The sequence below is a fragment of the Lactuca virosa genome, chromosome 4 (genome assembly GCF_052849685.1).
Source record: "Lactuca virosa cultivar CGN04683 chromosome 4, Lactuca_virosa_CGN04683_v6, whole genome shotgun sequence".
In the NCBI taxonomy this organism is placed as follows: Eukaryota; Viridiplantae; Streptophyta; class Magnoliopsida; order Asterales; family Asteraceae; genus Lactuca; species Lactuca virosa.
In genome coordinates, this window is record NC_136429.1 from 53,689,856 (window position 1) to 53,698,912 (window position 9,057).

The following is a 9,057-nucleotide window of genomic DNA, read 5'->3' on the forward strand; positions in this document are numbered from 1 at the left end:
TTCTTATCCGGATGGCAGGAGAGGAGATGGTCAGATGAATTTTGTCTCGCTTAATGTGCAAGGTCTCGATACCCAAGAGAAAAAACTTGGGTTTGAAATTTATGTTTTAAAAATTGTGTTAATTTTATTTCCTTGTAAGAGACGAAATTAGGTGTTTTTGATGTGTTTGAGGTTAAAGCTATGTGGGGTAATTCTTTTTTTGATTTTGTTCTCAACCTTTCTAGACTCTTATCTGGTGGCATTTTATGTGTTTGGGATAAAATGACTTTTCCTATGTCTAAAGCTACTTGTTTTGGTTCTTTTATCGTTGTGGAGGGGAGTTGGATTCCTACTAATATGAAGCTTCTAGTTATTTCTATTTATGTTCCTTAGGAGATTGGTGCTAAAAGATTGTTATGGTCTCAACTCTTATCGTATATTCCTCACTGGAATGGCGAGGTGATTATGATGGGTGACTTCAATGAAGTTAGGTTTGAGTAAGAGAGACACGGTTCAGTTTTTAATAATCGTCATGCAGATTTTTTTAATGATTTTATCTCAGAAGTAGGTCTTGTTGACATTCCTTTAGGAGGTTACTCATTCACGTGGGCTCACAAGTCAACGTGTAAAATGAGTAAATTGGACAGGTTCCTTGTCTCAAACGTCTTGTTATTACATTGGAAAAATCTTTCTGGTATGGTTTTGGATTGTCGTCTTTCAGATCACAGACCTGTTATTCTTAAGGAGTTGGTTTTGGATTATGGTCCTACTCATTTTCGGCTTTTTCACTCTTGGTTTTTGGAATCATATTTTAAGGATGTTGTTGAAGATTCATGGAGATCCAACGGGAATTTTACTGGTAATGCTATGGTTATTCTTAAAAATAAACTTAAATCGTTGAAACAAAGGTTAAAATTTTGGAGCTCTAATTTGAGGATGGATAGGGATGGTGCGAGAAAATACTTACCTGATCAACTTTTGGTTATTGATCATCGTATTGTTAGTGGAGTAGGGTTGCTAGATGATGCTTCTAATCGCCTTCATCTTGTTAAAAGTATTGCGGATATTAATAAGAAGGAAGCTTTGGACTTAGCTCAAAAAGCTAAGATCTTCTAATCGCCTTCATCTTGTTAAAAGTATTGCGGATATCAATAAGAAGGAAGCTTTGGACTTAGCTCAAAAAGCTAAGATTAAGTGGGCCATTGAAGGGGATGAAAATTCTAAATACTTCCATGGTGTGGCTAACAAAAGACAAAGACAACAAAATATCCGGGGTATTTTGGTGGATGGTGATTGGATTGATAGCCGAAATTGTGTTAAGAAGGAGTTTCTTAACCATTTTGAAGATCGTTTTGCTAAGCCTTCTTGCTCTTGGCCTTGTTTTCAAGAAGACTTTCCTCGGGTTTTGCTTGATGATCAATTTGATATCCTCGATGCTGCTGTTACTCGGGATGAGATTAAGAGAGTTGTTTGGATTGTCAGTCGGATAAGGCTCCTGGTCCTCTCCTGATGGCTTCACTTTTGATTTTTTTTTAAATTCTGGTATCTTATTGAAGAGGACGTGATTAGTGTTGTGATGCATTTTTTTTCTTCTGGTTCTTTCCCTAAGGGTTGTAATCATTATTTCATTGCTTTAATTCCTAAAGTTCATGGTGCGCAGTTGGTTAGTGATTTTCTCCCTATTAGTCTAATTGGTTGCCAATATAAAATTGTTGGTAAGATTTTAGCTAATAGAATTGCCTTGGTTATTGATTCAATTGTTAGTTCTGAACAGTATGCTTTGTATAAAAGGTAGACAAATCTTGGATGGTCCTTTGATCCTTAATGAAGTTTTTTCGTGGTGTAAGACGCATAAACATCATGCTATGGTTTTCAAGGTTAATTTTCAGAAGGCATATGATTCAGTCCGGTGGGATTTTATTGATGATATCATGTGTAGATTCGGTTTTGGGGCTAAATGGAGAAGGTGGATTTGAGGCTGCTTAATTTCTTCGATGGTATCTATTTTGGTGAACGGGGTTCCTACCTCAGAATTCAAAATTTATTGAGGCCTGCGTCAGGGAGATCCTTTGTCTCCTTTTCTTTTTATTCTTGTTATGGAATCTCTCCATGTTTCTTTTCAGAGAATTATCGATCGAGGTTTGTTTAGTTCTCTTCAGATTGGAAGTGGGGTTCAAGTTCCTATCTCGCATTTATTTTATGCAGATGATGCTATATTTATTGGTCAATGGTCTAAGGAGAATGTGGCGATTATCGTCAAGCTTCTTCAGTGTTTTTTCCTTGCTTCGAGCCTTAAGATTAATTTTCATAAAAGTAACCTCATGGGTTTTGGAGTTCAGTATTCGGTTGTTGAGGATGTAGCGGGGTCTATTGGTTGTGTTCCCAATAAAGCTCTGTTCACTTATTTAAGTCTTACGGTGGGAGGTAATATGTCTCGTGTCGACTCATGGGATATTTTGATTAGAAAAGTTACTTCTAAACTTTCTAATCGGAAGGCTAAAATTCTTTCGGTAGGAGGGAGATTAACGTTAATTAAATCAGTTTTGGGTGCGGTCCCGACATATTTTATGTCTCTTTTTAGAGCTCTAGAGACTGGTGAATCGTTTGGAATCTTTAAGAATTTCTTTTTTCTTAGGGGCTGATTTGGGAGAACACAAAATGACTTGGGTGAAATGGAAGTACGCTTTGGCTCATAAGCATTATGGTGGTCTCGGGATTAATAGTCTTTTTGCTCTCAATCGTGCTCTTCTTTTTAAATGGGTCTGGCGCTTCCTCTGTTTTCCTAATGCTCTTTGGGTGAAAGTAATTAAAGCAATTCATGGTAATCATGGTTTCATTGAGTGTACTTTACCAAGAAATACTGGCAATTTTGTTTGGGTTTGTATTATTAAGGCTGTTGATTCCTTACGCGATAAAGGTATTGATTTGCTGTCTTTCTGCAAAGGGTGGTTGGAAATGGCCATTTCACCTCTTTTTTGGGAGGACAATTGGATTGGTAATGGTCCGTTGAGGATATCTTTTCATAGGTTATATGCTTTGGAGCTGGATAAGCAAATCACAGTTTCCTTGAAATTACAACAACAGGGTGGGACGCTTCTTTTAGAAGAAGTCCGAGAGGAGGTGTTGAGGAGGACCAGTGGGTCAATTTTAGCTCTTTACTTTCTTCGACTTTGCTTTCTTCTTCTCCTCACAGATGTAGTTGGTCTCTTGATGGCACGAGCAATTTTTCAGTGAGGTCGGCTAGAGCAGAAATTGATAAAATTCTTCTTCTTGATTCTACTTCTGTTACGAGATGGTGTTGTCTCGTTCCGATAAAAGTAAATGTTTTAGTGTGGCGTCTTTTGTTGAACAAAATCCCTACTAGGTTTAATCTTTCTTACACAGGTATGAAGATTAATTCGATTTTATGCCCTATTTGCGACAAAGAGGTGGAGAGTGTTTGTCATCTTTTTCTTGGTTGCGATTTGGCGCTTAATTTATTGCATCTCCTTTGTCGTTGGTGGAATTTATCAACGCCTTTTTTCATATCTTTCCTCGATTGGATTAACTGGTTTGATTCTCTGCGGATCTCCAAGGTTTGTAAGCAGTTTTAGGAGGCGGTATTCTACACTTTATGGTGGTCAATTTGGTGTTTTCGAAACTATTTGGTTTTTGGTAAAGTCAAGCCAAAAAAGTGTTTGTTGTTTGATAAGGTGGTATCCCAAAGTTTTATTTTGGCTAACAGTAGGTGTTGTAAAACTAGTGTCAGTTGGGTTGCCTTGCCTGGTTAGTGGATCTTATCATGTCTATTTCTTCCTTGTAATGGTTTGTTTGATCTAGCTTCTTGCTAGTTCTTTATAAAATTATGCCGTTTTAAAAAAAAGATGTAGAATTCTGACACAAAATATTCATGGTTCAAATCGTTACACCTAAAATATCATTAATGAACTGTGATTGACCTTTCACGTAGGCTTTAAGACGGGTTTACGTGACCACTCAGATGATGCGTTTATCATTTTTTTAACATTGTATTAATATAGTTTCTAATTATATTTAACACGCTAAAACAATTAAATATTTATAACAAAGTGTTTCAGTTAAATCACCCCAATCAAATCTGTTTTGACCCATACAAAATAATTATCTGTTTTAACACATTAATCAACATGACTGATTTGCGAGTTGCATAAACTCCAATACGAATATTAAAAGTTAAAATTACTTGTGATTTCCATTGTAACGAATACCAGCAGGCTTTTTTATCCGTTGGTCGTGGATTCTTTATGACAAAAAATACATTCATTGAAACCTCAAAAGTAAGAAAGTTTTGAAAGGGGCTTTGAGAAAAGGATGGCAGTGATGCATGCTGACGGTTAGGTGTGTCGGAGGGAATAAAGCTAAAAGATTCAAATTACAATTATAAATCTATCATTTTAGATTCAATAAATTATTAAACGTTACCAGTTTTTATTACAATGTATGTTAATATATTAGAAATATAACTTTTATGTTTTATCATGTGTAACGATGAACTGAAATTAATAAACTCAAGATATTAAATATTGAGTATCAGGGTAATAAAAAAAACCAAAAGTCATTTTCCCATTTGTTTTATTTCTTTTCTTTGTTGGTGATTTGATCACCAAATATATTCTAGTGTAATGGATTTAACAAGTGTTTCAAGAATAATGTTTTAGTTATAATACAAGTTAGGAGGTGTGGGAGTGCACACTTGTATTTACTAAACATTGTTAGTACCGAACGCTAATCTACAGTACAAGGACTAATCTGTCATTCTTTAGAGATGCAAATTCAAGGACTAATCTGTCTTTTCTGAAAGGTGTAAACTGTTCTCATTTATCCGTTGAGTGGATAATTCTAGGAAAGAACAACTTCTTTGAAACATAGAAACACAGAAACGTTTTCTTATTTATCTTCTTCTCAAAATTGATTCTGATTTTGTGCCTAAAATCAGAATTGTTACTTCAGGAATTATCCTAGTTTGGATTTCATGATACCCAAGGCATATAGGGTCGAAATATCAAACAAGGAAAGTGTTTACACGATTCCTGTTTGTGATCCAGATTTCCTATAACCCAATTTCGAAATTCCCCAACATTCTTCATACAATATTATCCCTTGTACACTTTGTAACACACATAATATTATATAGCAGTAAAGATAAAGGGAGAGACATGCGGAGGGATTGATGGTCAAGTGAGAAAAAGGGACAACATATAATATATTAATGCTAAGTTGCAAATTCATAATTATCAAGTTTAAGATATGACTGAACCAACACGCATCGATAGGTATGAAACTTGAACTTTTACTAGAATAGACTATAGTGTAGTTAACCGGTTTAAAATGCATATGTAAAGATCGATGAGTTTTTGAATGATTAAGAGTTATGCATGGTCAATATATATAAACAATAACAAGGCCAACTAGCCCAGGAGCAGATCCCAAATTTAATCTTCTGTTTAATAAAAGTGTTTAGAAAATATTATTTCAAAATCACAAATTAAAAAATATTTAAATTGCATCCTGTCTTATAGATTTCTTGGTCAAGTTACTGTTTTTGAGTGTATTAAAACACTACAATAAAAATTGGGTTTTAGAAATGAGGGAAATAACGTCGACCGTGTTATATAAGAACCTGCATTGACAACCTTTTGTCGTTGTATTGTTTCTAAAACATATTTAAAATTTCACCTATGATTTGTTGGGGTATACATGAATTTTACCTCCAAATTTTCATTGACCGGGAACTTTAGACTAGGTACACTAGCAAAATGTCGTCACTAATGGTCGATGTCGATAAATCATTTAAACTTACTTTTACCTTAATAAATATGTATGTACTTAAGCCATGACATTGTGTACGTCTAACTACAACAACGATGACATTGTTGTCGCTAAATGGTTGTCATTAACCTGAATTCGTCAATTGTACTATGATTATGTTCATTATCCCATGAAAACAACTGCAAAATTCACTCGATTTATCTAACCTCTCATCGATGATTTCTTGAGGTTATTAAAGATTTTTTCCGTTCTCTTGCTGACACTCACATCTTGCCTCCTCTGTTCTATGTGTACTTAAAAGTCCAGCATCCGTCTTTGAAGACCGTTCGTTGTCAAATCTGTCGTCCCCTATTTTCGGCAGCCCTTTCTGCACTCTCCTATTTGACATTCTGTCATTGATCTCTAGTAAACAACCCCTTCCTTTAATAAAATGTTTATATGAATGTTTTTCCTATTATAAATTTTGTTTATTGAAATTGTTTATGAATTACAAACGTGTTTAGGATATGTATGTAGTTTTTGAAATTTGTGCATTAGAACTTTTTGCTTAATGAAATTAGGTAGGAAAGATAACAAAATTTGTGTCTAAAATGTTTATGTTATGAAGTTGTGCAAAACTCATGTAGGAAATGTTTATATTATGGAATTTGTGTAGAAAATGTTTATGTTATGGATTTTGTGTAGGAATTGTTTAGGGGGTGAATATGATAATTTTATGCAGTATGTGCTTAAATACTTGAAATGTATATGGTATTTTAAGTATATGAAATTATAGAAAGTTATAATGAAGGGAAAAAGTCAAATTGTATGTATGTTGTTATCTTGTGTTTTAAGTGTAAGTATGTTGATATCTTAAGTACATTGTATATACTTTAAGTATGTTGTTATTATGTTGCGACGGACCATGAGGCGGGAATGGCTAGACCGAGTCGGGTCAAGACAGTTTCGGATTGGCATAAAGATTACGTGTTTGACAAGTAGTAGATAAGGATAAGCACCAATTTGAATATTTACGTTTCATTGATTAACTTTGTTTTGTTTTTGAATTGTTTTTGGGATTATCTTTTTCTCATGTTAGTTTGAAGTATTTAATGCATTCAGTAACAAGTCAACATGGCAGATTTTGGATCAATCCTTTCGTCTTCCTTTCTCTATCTCTGGAGCTAGCACTCGCTTGAAGTAGTGCAGGTCTCAGACCTATTTTGCTACTTAACAAGTGGTGCTCTCATTGAGAGATTTTTGGCCATGGATGAAGATGCTCTTCGGTTGCTAATCAACGAGCATACCGACACACTAAACCACAGGATTGAGCAACTTTCCCTTGAACTACAGATTGCCAAACAACAAAAACAAGTCAGCGGAAATGGAGATTAGGGATCGAACCTCCTAGGATCCATGCGCTTGGATGTGCCTCGTTTCAATGGCACCGACCCGGAGACTTGGATTTTCGCCATGGAGGAATACTTTGGCCTACACGGGACAACAACAGAACAACGACTTCATATCGTCGGATTTAATCTAGACGGAGACGCGGCAGAATGGTTTCATTGGATGAAATGCAACAATATGGTCACCAATTGGGAAGTTTTTTTGGAAAACGTGCGGACCCGTTTGGACCATCGAAGTATGAAGACCCACAAGGCGCCCTGTCTAAGTCAATCCAATGTGGCACCGTGACACAATACCAAGTTGAATTTGAGAAACTTATGAATCGGGTAACTAATATTAGCGAAAACTTACTCATCTCTTTTTACACATCAGGAATGAAACCTGCAATACAAAGGGAACTCCTTGTTTCCAAACCCAATACCTTGGGTGAAGCTTTTGAACTATCCAGGATCTTTGAGGCCCGTTTTGACGACCAATGGTCAAACAACTCCCGAGATCAACAGTGGAGGTCGTCATCGAGCTCCGCCATTAACAATCTCTGACTAACAGCGCTAACCACAAGCCCAACGACTACTACCGTTGACACCATTCAACAGCGTACAGATCCGAACAAAACCGCAATTTTTCCACGGCCGGCCAGCCACGGGCTCCACACTGAAAACGATACCACAAATCAAATGGATTTCGCCTGTCGAACGACAAGAGAGACTCAGTAAGGGGCTGTGTTTAAACTGTGACAACAAGTGGGTACGGGGTCACAAGTGTCCAAGTAAGTTCTTGTTACTAATGACAACAGAGGAGGATGACAACAGAGGAGGATGAAAACAATGGGTTTAATATAGGACAAACCTACGATGCACCGGAGAGAGAAGAGGCGTTGGAGAGCGGAGACATCTATTTTGAACTCACTGGTGGGTCATGGTAGCCTACGATCGCTTCAGCTATGGGGCGTAATCGGCAAGACAGAGGTGCATGTGTTAATTGACAATGGGAGCACGCACAACTTTATACAGCCAAGAATGGTGGAACAATTACAATTACCTGTGAACACAACTAAACCCTTCAAAGTTTGTATTGGTAGTAATGATTCATTGCTTTGTGAAAACATGTGCACACAAGTAACACTTGTTTTACAAGGCACATCAATCAAATTCGATCTATCTGTATTGCCAATAAAGGGAGCAGATGTGGTATTAGGTATCCAGTGGCTACAAAAAATAGGCAAGGTCACTCATGATTATGCACGTCAAACCATGGATTTTACACTGTTTAATAAGAAATGTATCCTCAAAGGTGATGAGTCATTACACCTTAAAAAGATCAGTCTCCACCGTATGCAGACACTGCTTGACACCGATGAGGTGTATGGTGTCTACGAGGTACACGATACACTACCACAACCAAGTCAACCATATGATAATAACACAAACACCGAGGCAAACATGATCGTGCATCCCGATATCGATAGGTTGCTGGAATGATATTAGGAACTCTTTAAGATATATACCATTGTATCGTCTCACAAATAAGACCATAAATTTTTTTCATTTTTAGATTAATAAAAAATCAAACCTTTCTGTAGTTATAAAACCAAGGTTATCAAATGTATCGATACATCATCAATATCAGAGTAAATCATAAAATGCGGAAACATGTGGTATGTGCTCTGCAATCATCCTGAGCTTTGTCATATGAAAACCAAAGTACCTGAAACATATTCTGAAAACCGTAAGTACAAAGCTTAGTGAGCTCCCCAAGATACCACATACCATATATATATATATATATATATATATATATATATATATATATATATATATATATATATATATATATATATATATATATATATATATATATATTATAACGGACCATGTCCAATGAGTATAACGGGCCCCGCCC